This window comes from Pelophylax lessonae (genome assembly GCF_965119305.1).
Source record: "Pelophylax lessonae genome assembly, chromosome: 4".
Taxonomy (NCBI): Eukaryota; Metazoa; Chordata; class Amphibia; order Anura; family Ranidae; genus Pelophylax; species Pelophylax lessonae.
The window spans coordinates 284660256-284677259 of NC_138771.1; the positions used below are offsets into that span (position 1 = coordinate 284660256).

General features: G+C 41.6%; 1 pseudogene across 1 annotated transcript in view; it reads right to left on the bottom strand.

Moving 5' to 3' along the window:
• LOC309554587 (mismatch repair endonuclease PMS2-like) overlaps positions 1-17004 on the bottom strand; it is a 92354-nt pseudogene that overhangs the window by 48123 nt on the left and 27227 nt on the right. The gene's annotated exons all lie outside the window — the stretch shown is intronic.

Sequence of the window (17004 nt, forward strand, 5' to 3'; positions counted from 1 at the left end):
TTTTGTGAAGAATCAACAACAAGTGAGACACAATCATGAAGTGGAACGAAATTTATTGGATATTTCAAACTTTGTTAACAATTAAAAAACTGAAAAATTGGGCGTGCAAAATTATTCAGCCCCCTTAAGTTAATACTTTGTAGCGCCACCTTTTGCTGCGATTATAGCTGTAAGGCGCTTGGGGTATGTCTCTATCAGTTTTGCACATCGAGAGACTGAAATTTTTGTCCACTACTCCTTGCAAAACAGCTCGAGCTCAGTGAGGTTGGATGGAGAGTGTTTGTGAACAGCAGTTTTCAGTTCTTTCCACAGATTCTCGATTGGATTCAGGTCTTTATTTTGCCGTTTTCAGTGACAAGTCACAGCCCATTGATTTAAATGGCACCCGTTCCCATCTATACAACTTTGAAAATCAGCGACCTTGAATAGGCACCTGCACTACTTTTTTGCAACTTTTGATGTGACTTTGATCCAGAGAGTGTAAAGTTGGATCAAAGCTTCACTTAAAGTGGCATCAAGGTCGCACTCTAGGTTAATGGCTATGTTTCCACTAGTGCAACTCCTAAGTTGTGCAATTTAGATTGCGACTTTGAGTGTAGCTGTGATACAAATTTACACTCTCTGGATGAAAGTCGCATCAAAGTATTGCAGGCACCTTTTCAATATTGCTGATTTTCAAAGTCGCATAGATGGGAACGGGTGCCATTGAAATCAATGGGATGTAACTTGTCATGCACCTTTGTGTCCAAAGTCGCATTAGTGGAAACAGAGCCTAAAACTCATTACTCACATGTAATGAGCAATAGAAATCTATTTGTATACTTTTAAACTTTCATAAATCTTCTGTACCTTATTTCTTTAATATATTATGCCGTTCACTTGACCCCCCTCTCTCCCTCTCTCTCTCTCTCTCTCTCTCTCTCTCTCACTCTCTCTCAGGAGAAGCTGCTAGTCTAAACAAGGCAATGAAGACAGGAGGAGATCATGGTGAAGGATAGGAGGGATGAGGGTGGGGCTGGGCAGGTCTAGGCATGCTTGTCCTAAGAAAGACTGACAACCTTTTCAGGAAGTGAAATATAGCTTAGTAAATTCAGGTAATGGGAAATAGTGTTGTCGGTGAAGAACAGGAAGAAGCTGTTTGTCCAGCTTAGATAAGACTTTCTAAGCTACACAAGCAGCTAGCCAGAAAATGAATAATATCAAAGGTATTATTGGTTTGCCAGGAAAGAGTAGGAAGAAAGAGAACATAGCCCACACAACCAAATGTTAGAGGCCGGTAGAAGAGAACCAGAGGAGGCAGAGTGGAGTTCTCTCTCCTGAAATGAGTACAATTGTAACTGACCACTGTATTCACATCAGAGATCAGAACCATGAATGGATTTGCTAACAAACACAAATTCATTCATAAATACAAAAAGGAAATAAAAAAAATAAAAAAATGGAGAAAAATAAAAGGCTCAAGCTACACCTCGGTATAGATTTGGGGAGGAATGTTAATATTCCAAATAACCCCCAGCAAAAATAAACTGTCACTTCTCAATAATAATAAAAAGAGAGAGAGAGAGAATTCCTCTAGACTCAAAAGGGAATAAAACATATTTGGAACCTCCCCCCTCTGGGCACAATTTCTTCTCCTCACCCCCTACTTGGTACTATTTAAAGATGCATTTGCCCACAAGGGGGACATTGATTAAACCAAAGAAAAGCAGAGGGAAATTTGTGATTGTAAATACTGAATACCAACACATAGCTAAAAAGCACTAACATTTTAATTTTTTCAACTAAAAAAGAGTGTATTGACACTGGGCATTGATGCTCAGTGGGTGTAAGGGAGGGACATTGATTCTCATGGAGTGTAGAATAGAGGGGAAGCAACAGTTGTCACAGAGAGGTGAGAGAAATACTGTTGCCCAGTATGGCTGGGGAGAAACAACAGTATCTAGTAAGGATTGGAGGAGAACAATGGTTCCAAGCAGTTGGTGGAGAGGAATAATAATGTCTGTCAGGGAGGAGGACAATATCCAACACATCAAAACTTATTTTAACTACTTGCCGACCGCTCACATTGAGGGTACTGCGGCAAAGTGGCTCGATTCCATCCAGCGGCGTAGACCTACGTCGCGGGACTCCTCCCCTTCTGGGCGGCGCACGCACGCTCCCGGAGGCTCGCTCCCACTGTATTCAGACACAGCGGGAGTCGGGCCAGGGGAGGAGAGGCGGTGATCACCACCTCTCTTCCCCGATCGTCTGGGATCGAGTGAGGAAATCCTCCCGCTTGTGTAAACAAAGCGGGCGGATCTCCTATGTGACTGGCAGGGACAGATTACAGGATTCAGAATAGCTGAACCTGCGATCTGTGTCTGTGTCACACAATCCCCTCCCCCCACACACGTCAGTAAGCACCAGGCATACATTTAACCCCTTAATCACCAATAAAGTTAACCCCTTCCCTGCCCGTGTCATTATTGCAGTAACAGTGCATATTTATAGCACTGATTACTGTAGTAATGTCACTGGTCCCCCCAAAAGTGTCAAAAATGTCAGTCAAGGGTCCGATCTGTCCGCCGCAATGTCGCAGTCCCACAAAAAAAAAATCTCAGATCGCCGCCATTACTAGTTAAATAGAAAAACAATAATAATGACATAAATCTTTCCCGTAGTTAGTAGCTGCGATAACTTTTGCGCAAACCAATCAAAATACGCTTATTGCAATTTTTTTTACCAAACATATGTAACAGAAAACAAATTTGCTTTTTGATTTTTACATTTTTACATTTTTTGGGGGGAATTTCATATAAAAACAAATGAGAAAAATATTGTTATTTTTTTTTAAATTGTCACTCTTTTTTTGTTTATAGCGCAAAAAGTAAAATTCACACAGGTGAAATGAAAAGCGAAGAGGTGATCAAATACCACCAAAAGAAAGCTCTGTTTGTGGGGAAAAAAAGTTTTTTTTGTTTGGGTACAGCATTGCATGACCGCGCAATTGTCAGTTAAAGTCGCACAGTGCCAAGTTGCAAAAAGTGGCCTGGACGTAAAGCAGGAAAATCTCCTTCTTTTCAGCTCCATTCCCAGTTGACGACTCCTAAGTGGAAATGCGTCGGAGGGGGCTAGTTGCGTCATCATATGTCACGGACCGTTCTGCAGGCGGCCGTGCATGTTCTATTTTGAGCTTTTTTGCACATGTATGGTTCATTTGATGTAAGTAGCTGCCATTTTTTTATTAAAAAGTATTGAAGGTAATGCACTATCAGACAGTCCCCTTTTTTTATTGGGTACCTTCTTCATGGAATTTGCTCCTTGCAAAATTGGAACCACATCACTGCAAAGCGGACCAGCTTCCAGGATTCTTCGCTGGATTTCCTGTTCTGTAGTAGTCCAAGCTCATGTCTCCCTAATTTCTGGTAAGCATCCACCTTTACCATTGAGGGTTATCACTTTATTATCCCATCACGTCCACCACTTGAATGCTAACCTAGAAGTCTTTTGCGGTAAGGGGCCACACTGGCAATAAGAATATAAGTTCATGTAAAATACCATCACCTGTACACTGTGGCACGTCACTTTGGCCCAATCCATACCAGGATTTTAGATGGAACCCCATGCCAAAATGAAAAATAAAATGGAGTGGGTCCCCCCAAAATCCATACCAGACCCTTATTCGAGCATGCAGCCTGGCAGACCAGGAAAGGGGGAATGAGCGAGCACCCCCCCCCCTTTTGAACCATACCAGGCCACATTCCCTCAACATTAGGGGATGTTTTGGAGTAGGGGGTCTGCCCCCCAACCTAAAACACCTTGTCCCAATGTTGATAGGGACAAAGGCTTCTTCCCCACAACCCTGGGCTGTGGTTGTGCGGGTTTGCAGGCAGGGGGCTTATTGGAATCTTGAAGCACCCTTTAACAAGTCCCCCTTGTGAATAAGTATGGGGTACAAAAAAAAGTTCTGCCCGTGACAAAGGCTAAACGTTGTCTGTCTGTTTCGTCATATGACAGTTCTTAACCACTTGCCGACCGCCGCACGACTATCTACGTCGGCGGTCAGCCCCTCACAGGCAAAGTGACGTAGGGCTACGTCACTAGCTTGTGAGGGTCTAGGGAGCGAGCGCGCGCCCCCGGAGGCGCGCTCCCGCTCCCGAGTGGTCACGGACCCCCCCGCGCGTGTGACCGGCGGACCCGATGTCCGCCGGCCACTCTGCGATCGGCGGGGGAGAGGGAGAAAGTCAGGCAGCTTGTGTAAACAAGCTGCCTGTCATTCTCCTCGCTGTATGAGAGCTGATCATCTGGATCTACTATGTAGATCCGTTGATCACTCTGCATACAGCTGAAGCCCCAGCCAATCACAGTTAGAATCACGCCCCTAGGGACACACACAGCCCCTCCCTCTCAAATAAAGTTAACCCCTTCACTACCAGTGTATTTTTACAGTAACAGTGCATATGTATAGCACTGATTACTGTAGAAATGTCACTGGTAACTCCAAAAGTGTCAAAAATGTCAGTCAAGGGTCCGATCTGTCCGCCGCAATGTCGCAGTACCGCAAAAAAAATCGCAGATCGCCGCCATTACGCGTTAAAAAAAAAACAACAAAAATGACAAAAATCTTTCCCTTAGTTAGTAAACGCAATAACTTTTGCGCAAACCAATCAAAATACGCTTTTTGCAATTTTTTTTACCAAACATAGGTAGCATAAAACAAATTGGCCGAAAATTTTTAAAAATTTTGATTTTTACATTTTTTTTGGGGAGAATTTCATATAAAAAAAAGGGAAAAATATTGCTATTTTTGCAAAATGGACGCTCTTTTTTTGTTTATAGCGCGTGATCAAAAAATCGCACAGGTGATCAAATACCGCCAAAAGAAAGCTCTGTTTGTGGGAAAAAAAGGACGCCAAATTCGTTTAGGTACAGCGTCGCACGACCGCGCAATTCTCCGTTAAAGTCACGCAGTGCCGAATCGCAAAATACCCCCTGGTCGGAATGGGGGTAAAATCTTCCGGGGCTTAAGTGGTTAAATAGGTAAGGGGCAGACATGTGACGTCACTAATCGGTGCATGCTAATGTCCCACCCTTTACCTATTTAAAAACTGTCAAACAGCAGTGCAGGCAGTCGGCAGTAATCATGGACGAAGCTTTTTTTTTTGGTTCTGGCGGAGCATTAAAAATGCTGTCTGAGTGTGGTCATCTTGGATGTGGGCATCTGAAGCCGCAGTGTAATATGCTGTGTCCTTCTTCCTGATTCCAGGGAGTGTTCTGGGGGTTCCCAGGATGCAATGCAAAGGCGGAAGTGATGTTGGCGGCTGTGGCCACAGAGGGGGGAGAAGGAGGAAGTACAATCAAAAATGCCCTGAAAATAAGATAAGGGACCCCTGAAAAAAATTGAAAATGCCCAATTGTTGATCGGCATAACGAGCACTCCAGGAATCACTAAAGTTGTAAAATAGGCTGGAACTCGGCTTTAAGTTGAAAACTTTCAAAGATGTAAATGTGTTTTTTTACCAAGACATTCTTCTGCTGCCATCTACAAGGATGATGAAGATGAAACAAGGGTGGACATTTCAGCAAGACAATGATCCCAAACACAAAGCCAAGGAAACTCCTAATTGGTTTCAAAGAAAGAATATAAAGCTGCTAGAATGGGCCAGCCGATCACCTGACTTGAATCCAATAAAAAATTTACAGAAAGAACTGCAGTTAAGAGTTCATACAAGAGGCCCACGAAACCTTCAAGATTTGAAGACTGTTTGTGTGGAAGAATGGGCCAAAATCACACCTGAGCAAAGCTGTCATTACCAACAAAGGATTTTGTACGAAGTATTAAACAAATTTTAGTTAGTGTGTTGAATACTTTTTCCCTATGTCATTCTATTTTATTACACATACAGTAACTTAATTTCTGACCGTATTTGTTTTTGTTTCTTTGTATGTATGGATTGCATGGGTTGTTACCGACATGTGGTGAAAATTTTATGTCAATAGCACCTTTAGACTTATATTTAACTAGAAAAATGGTGACTTGTGCAATACTTATTTTACCCTCTACATATGTACAGTATATATATATATATATATATATATATATACTGTATATATACAAACACTATATTCCACCCATCATATTACTTTATAATGGCACAAATTATTGCTCAAAATATATAATAAACAGAATATCCTGAATAACCTTGTTAAAGTGTATCTCCTGCTTAATCCTAGATATGAACTGTATTCCTCTAGTGGTCACATGGCAGTGGCTTCACTAGAGGGGATATGAAACATAGTGCCAAAAATAAAGTTACAAAACTGTGAACAATATTGTTGGAAAAATAAAAATTTCCTTGTAGAAATGGAACAGTTCCCATGCCCATGCCAATAAACCTTGGAGAATCAATTCAGAATCAATTCAGACACGGAGCTGCTGTACTGCCCCGCCCCTCCCTCTCCTGATTGGCTCACTGACTTTGATTGACAGCTGCGGGACTCAATGGCGCCATGGCTGTATCTCAGCCAATCAGGAGGGAGAGTCCTGCATGGCCGAGGGACTCGTGGACATCGCTGGACAGAAATTGGGTTCAGTTAAGTATTAGGGGGTGCTGGGGAGGCTGCTACACATGGAAGACTTTTTATCCTAATGCATAGAATGCATTAAGATAAAAGACCTATCTGACTTTGCAACTCCTTTAATTTGTAGGGCCTTTATATTTACAGATATTTCACTACAAGAATTTTGACTGTTCTTGTATGGGGGACTCCTGATTATTTTACTAACTTAGAATGCATTAGGATAAAAAAAACCTTTTGACTTTACAATTCCTTTAATCTCAATTGAACAAAGAGGCAGGCTCTGGGACAGGAATTACCTAACCTGCAGTTAACTGGAGTAGGAAAAGAGCAAAGTCTGCTTCAAAGTATGGCTAGTGATAAAATGGGAGGAGGCCCAAGCTCTTCTCTACTCATTAAAGGAGATGTACCGCCAAAGTTTGTTTGGCTGTACATCTCTTCTGGATCAAAGGAGTGGCCCCTCCACAGCCCAATGCTCCAGTGAACGAGGAGGGGGCAGAGCAGAGAGCTGCTGACTAACAGGGGCTGTGAGAACTGAGCGATCAGCGATGTTCAATAGCTCGGTTCTCAGTGTAGAGGCAATGGGGGACAGATGCAGCATTGGACCAATGCTGAGTCCACCTAGGTAAGTATAAATTTAAAAAAAAAAAGAAACCCATACTTCTCTTTTAATACCTAGAATGAGCTGACATTTCCAGAATGGAAATGTCAGCTCATCATAACAATCAAAGTAAACCACTGTTTGTAACAGAGCAGGCAAAATAAACCGCTATTTTTAGCTGGATAAAACTTTATTGTGACTGGGTCTCTCTCACACGGAAGTCCACATGTTCCTGTGAACACAGACCAACAAAGGTGTAATATGCTCAAATATATTCCCACCCAAAATAATCCTGTCCAAAAAAAATCCAAAAAAGAACAAAATAAAAGCTCCTAGTCCTGCTAGTCCTTACATTTCCAGGGAAGCCACATACTGTATGTGTATATTATTTGTTGTTTGTACCTATAGCACGGCCAAGAAATAATAGTGCACATTTTTCCCTTACCTTTATCCTACCCTAAAGTGATTGTAAAGTCTAGTGTTTTTTTTTTCTTTTCTCAAAATATCAAAAATGTTAAACTTACCTGCTCTGTGCAGTTGTGGGGGGTCTTCCTGCAGGCTGGAGGTTGGAACAAGAAAGCTTAATGAGGGATCTCCACTGCTCTGTGAAAATATTGTCCTTTACATTAGTGCCAAGGTGAAAATAATCCCTGGTATTTATACATCATTATATAAAGTAATAGGTGCAGTGCTAGAGAACAAGCGTATAAAAGTTCCAAAAAATCTGTGTGTAGTCCTATTCGGTTTAAATCAGCAAATGTCTGTGATTCCAAGATGGTATTGCTGGGTTAAACATATCACTGCCACCAGATGTCACTAAACACACTGACCCTTACCGTCAGGCTGATAAGACTGCACCAGATAAATAATCTCCACGCTGGTTCATCCAAACTTAACCACAGATCTCCATAAGTTCTCAGGAACATGAATGGCAGATGAGTCACAGATCCTCATATGGCCCCAAAAATAGTGAAAAGGCTCATAGTGCAGTAAGTTAAATTAAAGTAGTGCTTTATTAAATAATAAAATACACTCACATTCTATCAGGATGGCTTCAGCGTATAAACAATGTGGGTTATTTCCTTCCAAGAAGATGGCCGCTGCGTCCTCCGGCGCAATGACGTCACACGCTCCGTAGCCTGCCCGACGCAGCGTTTCGTCAACAATGACGTCGTCAGGGGCGTGGTTTGCCATTATGCTTCTTACATTGGTGTAAGTAGAACATTTCATGCCCCTTACATACATTGGTATCAGTGGAAAATTATGATCTGTGGCGTCTGTGCATGAGACTAATGCATTGATGGTGATAGTGCATTTGGAATTCAATGCATCATTTGTGTTAAAAGAATAGTACTTACCTGAGATAAGTAGCAGCAACTGGAGAGGAGCAACAGAACAGATTCCCGTGTTTTGCCGTGCCTCATATGCCAAATAAATCAGCAATTGATCTGAAAGCAATTTTTTCCTACAATCATGTCTTTAACTGCATCTAAACAACAGCTGAAACTCTTAGGTGTTTTTAACACATGACTTTCAAGGGCAGTGTGTGAATATGAAACTGCCGTTGAGTATTTGTGTATACCACTAACTTCCTTTCTTTGTCACATATATTTTACTTTTTGCTGTTTATTAATGCACTGGTACTACACAGATGGCAGTACTAGTGCAACCTCTGTGCTGGGAAAGTATCTACCCTATAAAATGACCAAATCCATTGGGTAAATAATACTTTCCTCTCTACTTTCACTTTAAAGCTTAAGTGCAGAGTTATTTGTACTCTTCTTGCCATCATACATGTTTTTATGGTGTCAGCAGAATTATGTATACAGTTCAACAGCTTGCTGATTAGACCTATAACTCAACCAGTGGTGCATGTAACCAAGAGGAGGTTTATGCTTTATTCATCACAACAGTTAAAAGATGCAAACGTTACTTCGTAAAATGTGTACCACATTGTAAACTTTGGCTTATTTTGTTAATGCTGACCTTTGTAGTATCGTAAATTCTTAAACAATGTAATAAACACAACTGTAAGGCACCTAAAAATGAAAAGATCTTATTGTGCCTTTTTTAAAAATAATCAAAATTAGCGGATCTATACAGTATATGCTATGATTGTGAGGAGATAAAAAGGAACTCTGTTACACCAGATCTTTATCTAAGATACTAACTGAAGAGCGATGAACTGCAAGAGTTAGTCCAGAAATCTATTTTTAGTTTAGTGGAAAAGCTGTGCCAATTGCTGACTCTTTATATCTATCTGTATCTCCTGTAAAGATATCTCTCTCACATTCTTTGACTCAGTGTTTCAGCCCCTATAACCTTTTGTTTGCGTTTTTCTGTAAAGGGATCTGCTACCCTCTACTGTCTGTAGTTAAGTGGCTGTAATATTTTTTGTCCCTGAATTATTTAGGTGCATCACTTCCTGTACCTGATGGCTGGGTTGAAAACCCCAGAGGGGGGAGGGAGAAAATAGAAAGAGAAAATTGTGCCACATGAGCTTACACCCACAGGAGCTACTGTTGCTGTACCCAGATCAGAAGACAGGCATTACTGGGCAAGTGCTCTTATGTTAACACATTGTAGTTTACTATTACTGCCCATAGCTTCTGGATGTATACTGTATATACTGTATACTGTATATAGCTAAATCCTTGTAACAGGTCACCTTCTAGTATATTAGTAGGTGAACCTGTTGATTGCAACAGAGTTTATTGGCACTTCCTTGTATTTTAGTTAGCCATTTCCCTTCTGGCCTGGGGTTCTATAGCTAGCTTTAGCTTAGGGCTCAAAAACCAGCATATGCTAGAGCCAGGTTAGGTATCTGATGGTCACTTTGGTAGTTAGAGGTCCGGGTGCATGAGGGAAGGGAAACCACTAGGGACTAAGAAGCAGAGTAGACAGATGACTCTAAGTTCCAGTGCCATACCACAGTTTCTGCTGTTGTGAAGCTGCATTCAAGGCTGGTTAGACAACTGTTGGAGTATTTTCCCATCACTGCTTATCTTGTCTTCAGGTCTTTGACACAAAGACAAATGCTACATTGCAATCATCCTTAGGGGCCCCTGCAACTAGACTTTGCTGCAACATTCATGTGTAGGTATCTCTATCAATACCTACAGTATGTAAACACAAGTATATGTGCACAACTCTAGGAAGCACTCTTATTGCGCCTTTTGCTGATAATACCTATTGGTACATGTATGTACAGTATGTACTTTTATTCATTTTTCTTACAAAAAAAACTTTTATTATTTTCATACTGGTGGGCATCTATATACTTATGCTTAATGGTATATGCTGGTTGCAGTAGTTCTTCTCCTCCAAATTACTTTGATTAGAGAATTGGTCAATTTCCCACGAAGGGAAAGGGTCCTGTCCTGGGTGGAGGCATTGCTGACTTTATTATCAAACCTACTGTTCGAAAATTCTACTTCTTTTATTTCCTTACAGGTTTAGTGCAATATTCTTTTTCGGAAGACCATTTGTGATAATCCCCAAAAGAGGGCTACATTTGTCTTTTTTTGCTCACAATATTGCGACCTCCTGCAGTCTGCCAAGTATTAGCTAATCAAACCACACTTTTTGCTCCATGTCTTCACATATGCCAAGTGCTAACTTCTGCCCACTAGTAACTGCCACACCTCCTTGCCTTTGCTCGGCCGTAGCTCTTACATCCCCTGTCCTTTGCTCACTAGTTGCTACCACATTACCTGCCCTCTTCCAAAGCCTTAAGCTGGCCAAACAGGTGGGCATGGTAGAGTGGGTTCTAGCACATGCACATGCACATGGTTACTAAGGGTAGGGAACATAGTCCCTGCCCTGCCATGTGTCTGTGAAGTGTGCACGGAGGCATACGCACATTCGTGTCCACACAACAATATCTGAGCAGCTGGGTATGAGAGTAGGTGTATATGTACAGATATATATTTGGGGATACTCAGGGTGTCACCACCGATGGGTATGTGTAGGTATATGTATATGTATTTCTCATGTGTGTGTATATGTATATATGAGAAATATAAACAACTGCCGTGTAGTATATTTGGTTGGCCTATATGGAGTAGTATTCTCATATACTAATTGATATTTGCATATGTGCCATATGGAATTGAATCTTATCTTATTGAATTTTAATGAGACTAGAATTTTTTTTTTTATTATTTATTTATTTATTATGTGTATTATCCTGACTTATGAAATTATTTTGGTAGATGGATGAGAGATAATGTGGAATTAGTATGATCTGTCGACTATTGGTATTAGGAAATGCTGATGTAGCTTAGAGTCTTATATACATATATACTTTTAGGATACGTTTATGTATTTTTAGCAGGAGACAACCATTGCTATGTAGGGAATGTGATATCCAAACATGTATCTATAATAGCTCTGGTTAATATCTGCGCTGGTATTGTATTGTTTTAAATTGTATTTTAAATTGTATCTTAAACTGTATTTTTAATAAATGTTTTTTAATATATGTTTTTTAAAAGTGGATAGCCCCTTGCTTCTCCCGTCCCAGCCAAGGTGGATAAGGATTATCGGTTACCGGCCCTTTTAAGAATACACAACTAAATAATTAGGGCCGATGGTATCCCGGGTATATATAGGGAGGGGCGTTAGCAGGAAGCAAGGTGGGACCTGAGGAAGGAGGCTCAGCCTCCAAAATGCGTTGTCCGTAGTAACAGCAGAGGCAGTGCACCCGTGTCTTGAATCCCCCACCTCGCAGCTCCGTACAACTTGTGGCTCCGGCTTTTTCCTGAGGCTCTCCTGAGGCGCCGTAGATCACATCGGTATAGTGTGCAGGCGCACTAGAACCGGCATCCGGTGACCAGGCAACACAGGAAGTGAAGGAGAGCGGGGATACAGCGGTGGCAGCCGCGGATGAGGAGACCGCAGAGTCACCATCTGGAGGGACGGGAGGAGCGAGTAGCTCCTGTTGGAATGCTGTAAAGCGATTGTCTTAAAGGAAAAGTGTGAGTGCAATTCCAATGTACTGTTTTATTGTCCTTTATTAAAGCGTTATTGCCCGAGGTTGCGTGCGCTTTTCTTTACAGATTTGAACCAAACAGGTGGCAATATCATAGAGTGATCAAATGTTTATTTACTGTTTCAAAATCATAAAGTATTCAAAAATATCAAATGATGGTTTTTAATTGTCCACAAATAGAGGGATATTTTTCCCTATTTTGATTGGATCTCTCAATAAACTGTTTTGTAATTGTTGATTTATTGACTAGTTTCGACTTAACAGTCAACCAAAATCTGGTGGTCGATCAAACTCATGAGTTAAAGACTGCTTAGTTTCTGGAAATTCCTTGCAATTTTCTATGAATAGCAAGTCATTGAAATTGCCTAAACATTACCATGTGCATAGCCAACTTTATTTTCAACTCTGTTGAGTAGCCTACATTCAACAGTAACCATGGTAAAATGTTTACTGTACTGCTAGAGTTCTCAATCTCAACCCCAACCCAAAGCCTTAAAAGAGATGTATGGGAATTATGTTTTTTCTTGAATCATACTTACCTAGGTGGATGCAGTATCTGTCCCCCACCGGCTCTAACACTGAGAGCTGAGCGATCAAACACCGCTGATCACTTGGTTCTCACAGCTATGGAGCCGATCAGCAGAAAGTTGATGAGTGTCAGTCACCGCACTCTGCGCTGTCCCCCCTCGCTCAATGGAACGCTGGGCTGTGGAGGGGGTGGAAGTGGCCAGCTCAGGCTCTCAGCGGCTCGCTGAGAAGCTGAGTCGATTGCCGGTCCAGGCATATGGGTGGATTCCGACCATATGATTGGGATTCTTTCCAGCTCTGTGGCATCAGTCAACAGTGGGCTTCAGTCCGCTATCTGCTAAAACATGTCACAGTGGCGCAGAACAAACTGCACACTTTTGGTTGTGCTTCTCCTTTAACCATTGTCACCTTTACTGTAATTAGCTAGCCATGTTAGCCATCATTTAAACACAGGCCAAGTGCATTGTAACCATTCATGTATTTCCAGCTGCCTCTTCCTCTAGGCCAGGAGGACAAGTATGTGGTATCTTAGAGTTACTGGAGTTACTGTAACACATGCATCTGACAAAATATCTCTGCACATCAGCCCAATTACCAGGCAGTTTATTTGCATTGGAAAAATATGTTTGTGAGAAAGAGGAACACAGTTAACCTGCAGTCCATTGTGATATGCAGTGTTGTGTGATAGTTTTGTTAGCTGATCTGTAGTTAGCCTAATTCATTTATATTCATGCTTATTTTATTACATTTGCCCAGTCATGTTATAAATATGCATTTGTTTCCTGTGAATTCACCATCATATCAACTGCACTTTTGACAGCCCACACAGGGCAGCAGTACAATGTTTGTGGACACTGTGTGCAGCAGTTCCTGTGAGGATCCAATGATTATCTATCAACACTCTAATTTTTTATTATATAGTATTTTCTAATGGCTACAGTTCAGCCTAAAGTGATTTTTGCCTGTCCCATTTCTCTACTACTTAGTGGTACCTGTGCATAGAGACTGTTGTAAGTGTTCTAATCGCTCCCTCTCCCGTGTCACATCTCTCAAGCAAGCCCTAGATAGCAGCCTTTTTTCTCCTGCTGTTTCACCCTTTGTCAATTATACAGCTTCATGCATACTAGAAGCTAAAAATTGTAAAAAAATAAAATAAAATGCTCATTTAGCCCTGCACAGTGTGTAAGCTACGATTAGTAGTTTTAGCATTAAGGAGCAGGGCTGCTGACATCCTTAACAACCAGTTAATAGCTGAATAGAATGGCATGCAGCCAGGCAGGCCAGGAAAGGGGGCGACGAGCGAAAACCACAGCCCACACAGTGTGCATAAAAACATAGGATAAAAAAAACCCTGTGTAGATCCACCGTCAATCATGAAGAATGCCGGCCAGCGTTAATTAGGATTGCATTTTTATTTACTTTTTTGGTGAGTGAGTAGGGGTACAATGTACCCCATACTCATTCACATGGTGGGGCAAGGATCTGGAGGCCACCTTGTTAAAGTAGACTTCCAAATTCCAATAAGTCCCAACTTGCACCCCCACAACCACCGGGCCAGGGTTGTGGGGAAGAGGATCTTGTCCTCATCAACATGGGGACAAAGGTGCTTTGGGGGTGGTCCCCCCTAAACCAAAGCACCCCCCCCCCATGTTGAGGGCATGTTGCCTGGCATGGTTCAGGAGAGGGGCTCGCTTGCCCCCCCCCCCTTTTCCTTGCCTGCCGGGCTGCCTGCTCGGATAAGGGGCTGGTATGGATTGTGGGCACCCCCCCCCCCACTTTTTTTTCTTAATTTTCTATTGTTGGCAATTGTTTAGTTTACATTCAGCAGTCAGCGGAGAACCCCACTGACAGCTGATACTCATCCTTTGTTAAGGACACAGCGGCCTCTGCTGGGTTCCCTTACCGTGAATGGTGACGGCAGCATTTGAGAGCCGATACCAAAATTGGCTTTGGGTGCCGACATCGCAGAAATCCTGGACAGGTAAGTTCTAATATTTAAAAGTCAGCAGCTACAGTATTTTTAGCTGTTGCCTTTTAATTTTTTTCATGGGAGGCTGAAATCCTCTTTAAGGACAATAGTTGTTTACAAGGTAAAAATCAGTATTTTTTGCTAGAAAATTACTTAGAACCCCCAAACATTATATATATTTTTTTGTCAGCAGAGACCCTAGAGAATAAAATGGAGATTGTTGCAATACTGTCACATCGTATTTGCACAGCGGTCTTACAAACAAAATTTTTTTGGAATAAATACACTTTTTGGAATTAAACAATAAGGAAACAGTAAATTAGCCCATTTTCTTCTGTAATGTGAAAGATAATGTTACGCTGAGTAAATAGATACCCAACATATCACACTTCAAAATTGTGCACGCCTGCGGAATGGTGATAAACATTGGTACTTAAAAATCTCCATAAGCAACGTTTTAAAAATTTCTACAGATTACAGGTTACCAGTTTAGAGTTACAGAGGAGGTCTGGGGCTAGAATTATTGCTCTTGCTCTAACGATTGCGATGATACCTTACATGTGTGGTTTGAACACCTGTTACATATGTGAGCATGACTTGCGTATGTGTTTGCTTCTGCGCACAAGCTCGGTAGGACAGGGCGCTTTAAAAAAAAATGTTCTTATTTATTTTACCTTTTATTTTTTATTTTTTTTCAATGTCCCTTCAACATTTTTTTTTGATCACTTTTATTCCTATTACAAGGAATGTAAACATCCCTTGTAATAGAAATAACCAGGAAAGGCCCTCTTTAATGTGAGATCTGGGGTCAAAAAGACCTCAGATCTAACATCTACTCTTAAAAGCAAAAAAAAAACGTCATTTTTTTTCACCAGAAATAAAATGGGCCCTTTAAGGCCGTTGGGAGGAAGCGACATATGACGTCCCTATGGTACTCGAAGGCCATAGAGTCGAGTGGGGGCCATCTTGCCCTCACTCAATTTCCTGCCTGGGACATGGACAGAGCGGATCATTACCGACGGCTCCAGTAAGCAGGGAAAACGACCTGGGAAGCAATGGGAGGGGGGAGGGGCACCTCTCCCGCCACCTATAAAAGTGATCCCGTAACGAATCCGGCGCTGGGACTACTTTTATGTGAAAGAGGACAGCCCACCCTGTGAGAAAATACAGGGGTTATGGCAGCTATCTGTGGCCATTACACCGGTACCTAATGTCAAAGTACCGACGTAAAACTGCGGTGGGTGGACCAGAAGTGGTCCTTTTTTCCCACAAATAGAGCTTTCTTTTGGTGGTATTTGATCACCTCTGCTGTTTTTATTTTTTGTGCTTTAAACCAAAAAAGGCTGACAATTAAAAAAAAAAAATATATATATATTTTTTCCTTTCTGCTATGAAACATAACCAATAAAAAATATACAAAAATTATAATTTCTTCATCAATTTAGGCCAATATGTATTCTGCTACATATTTTTAGTAAAAAAAAAAAAAAAATAATAAGTGTATATTGATTGGTTTTCACAAAAGTTATAGCGTCTACAAACTATGGGATACTTTGTGTTTTTTACTAGTAATGGTGGCAATCAGCAACTTTTTGAGGGATTGCGATATTGTGGCAGACAAACCAGACACCTAACTGATACTTTTGACATTTTTTGGGGACCAGTGACACTAAAACAGTGATCAACGCTTAAAAAAATATGCACTGTCACTGTACTAATGACACTGGCTGGGTAGGGGTTAACATCAAGGGTGATCAAAGGCTTAACTTTGTGCCTAGGTTGTGCTTACCCACTGTGGGGGAGGTGCTATGACTAGGAAAAGGCAAAAGGCAGAAACACAGGATCAATACCTTCCCCTCTGACAAAACTACAATCTGACTTGTTTGCATAGGCAGATTGTCATTCTGCCTGTGTCCTGTGTACTTGGTGGGTGACAGTGGACATCAAGTGCTGGGCTCCTGCTATGTATAATCACGGCTGGAGTGGGTCACCGGCACCCCAGACCCAGAAGTGTAAGATCATGTACTACAGAAGGTACTGTACATAATCTGGTGCAGAGCGGCCGCAGTAAATGTACTGTGGGTGGTCCGCAAGTGGTTAAGCAACAGTTGTGTACCAACCACTTTTGGAGGGCTCAGAAACTTCTCAAAGATTTTATAATCCTGATTTAAGAACAGTGAAAGGCTCTTTTGCAGGTTATGTCCTTAATGCAAATTGAAATCTGAAATCCTAGGCTCCAGTTTAGATCCACAGAGGGGTTCTGGGACTGACTAGAACTGGAACTTTTGCTGGACCTAGATCTGGGAAGCAATGCCACCTTCACACTATTATGGTCCCCTAAGCAAAGCAATGGAC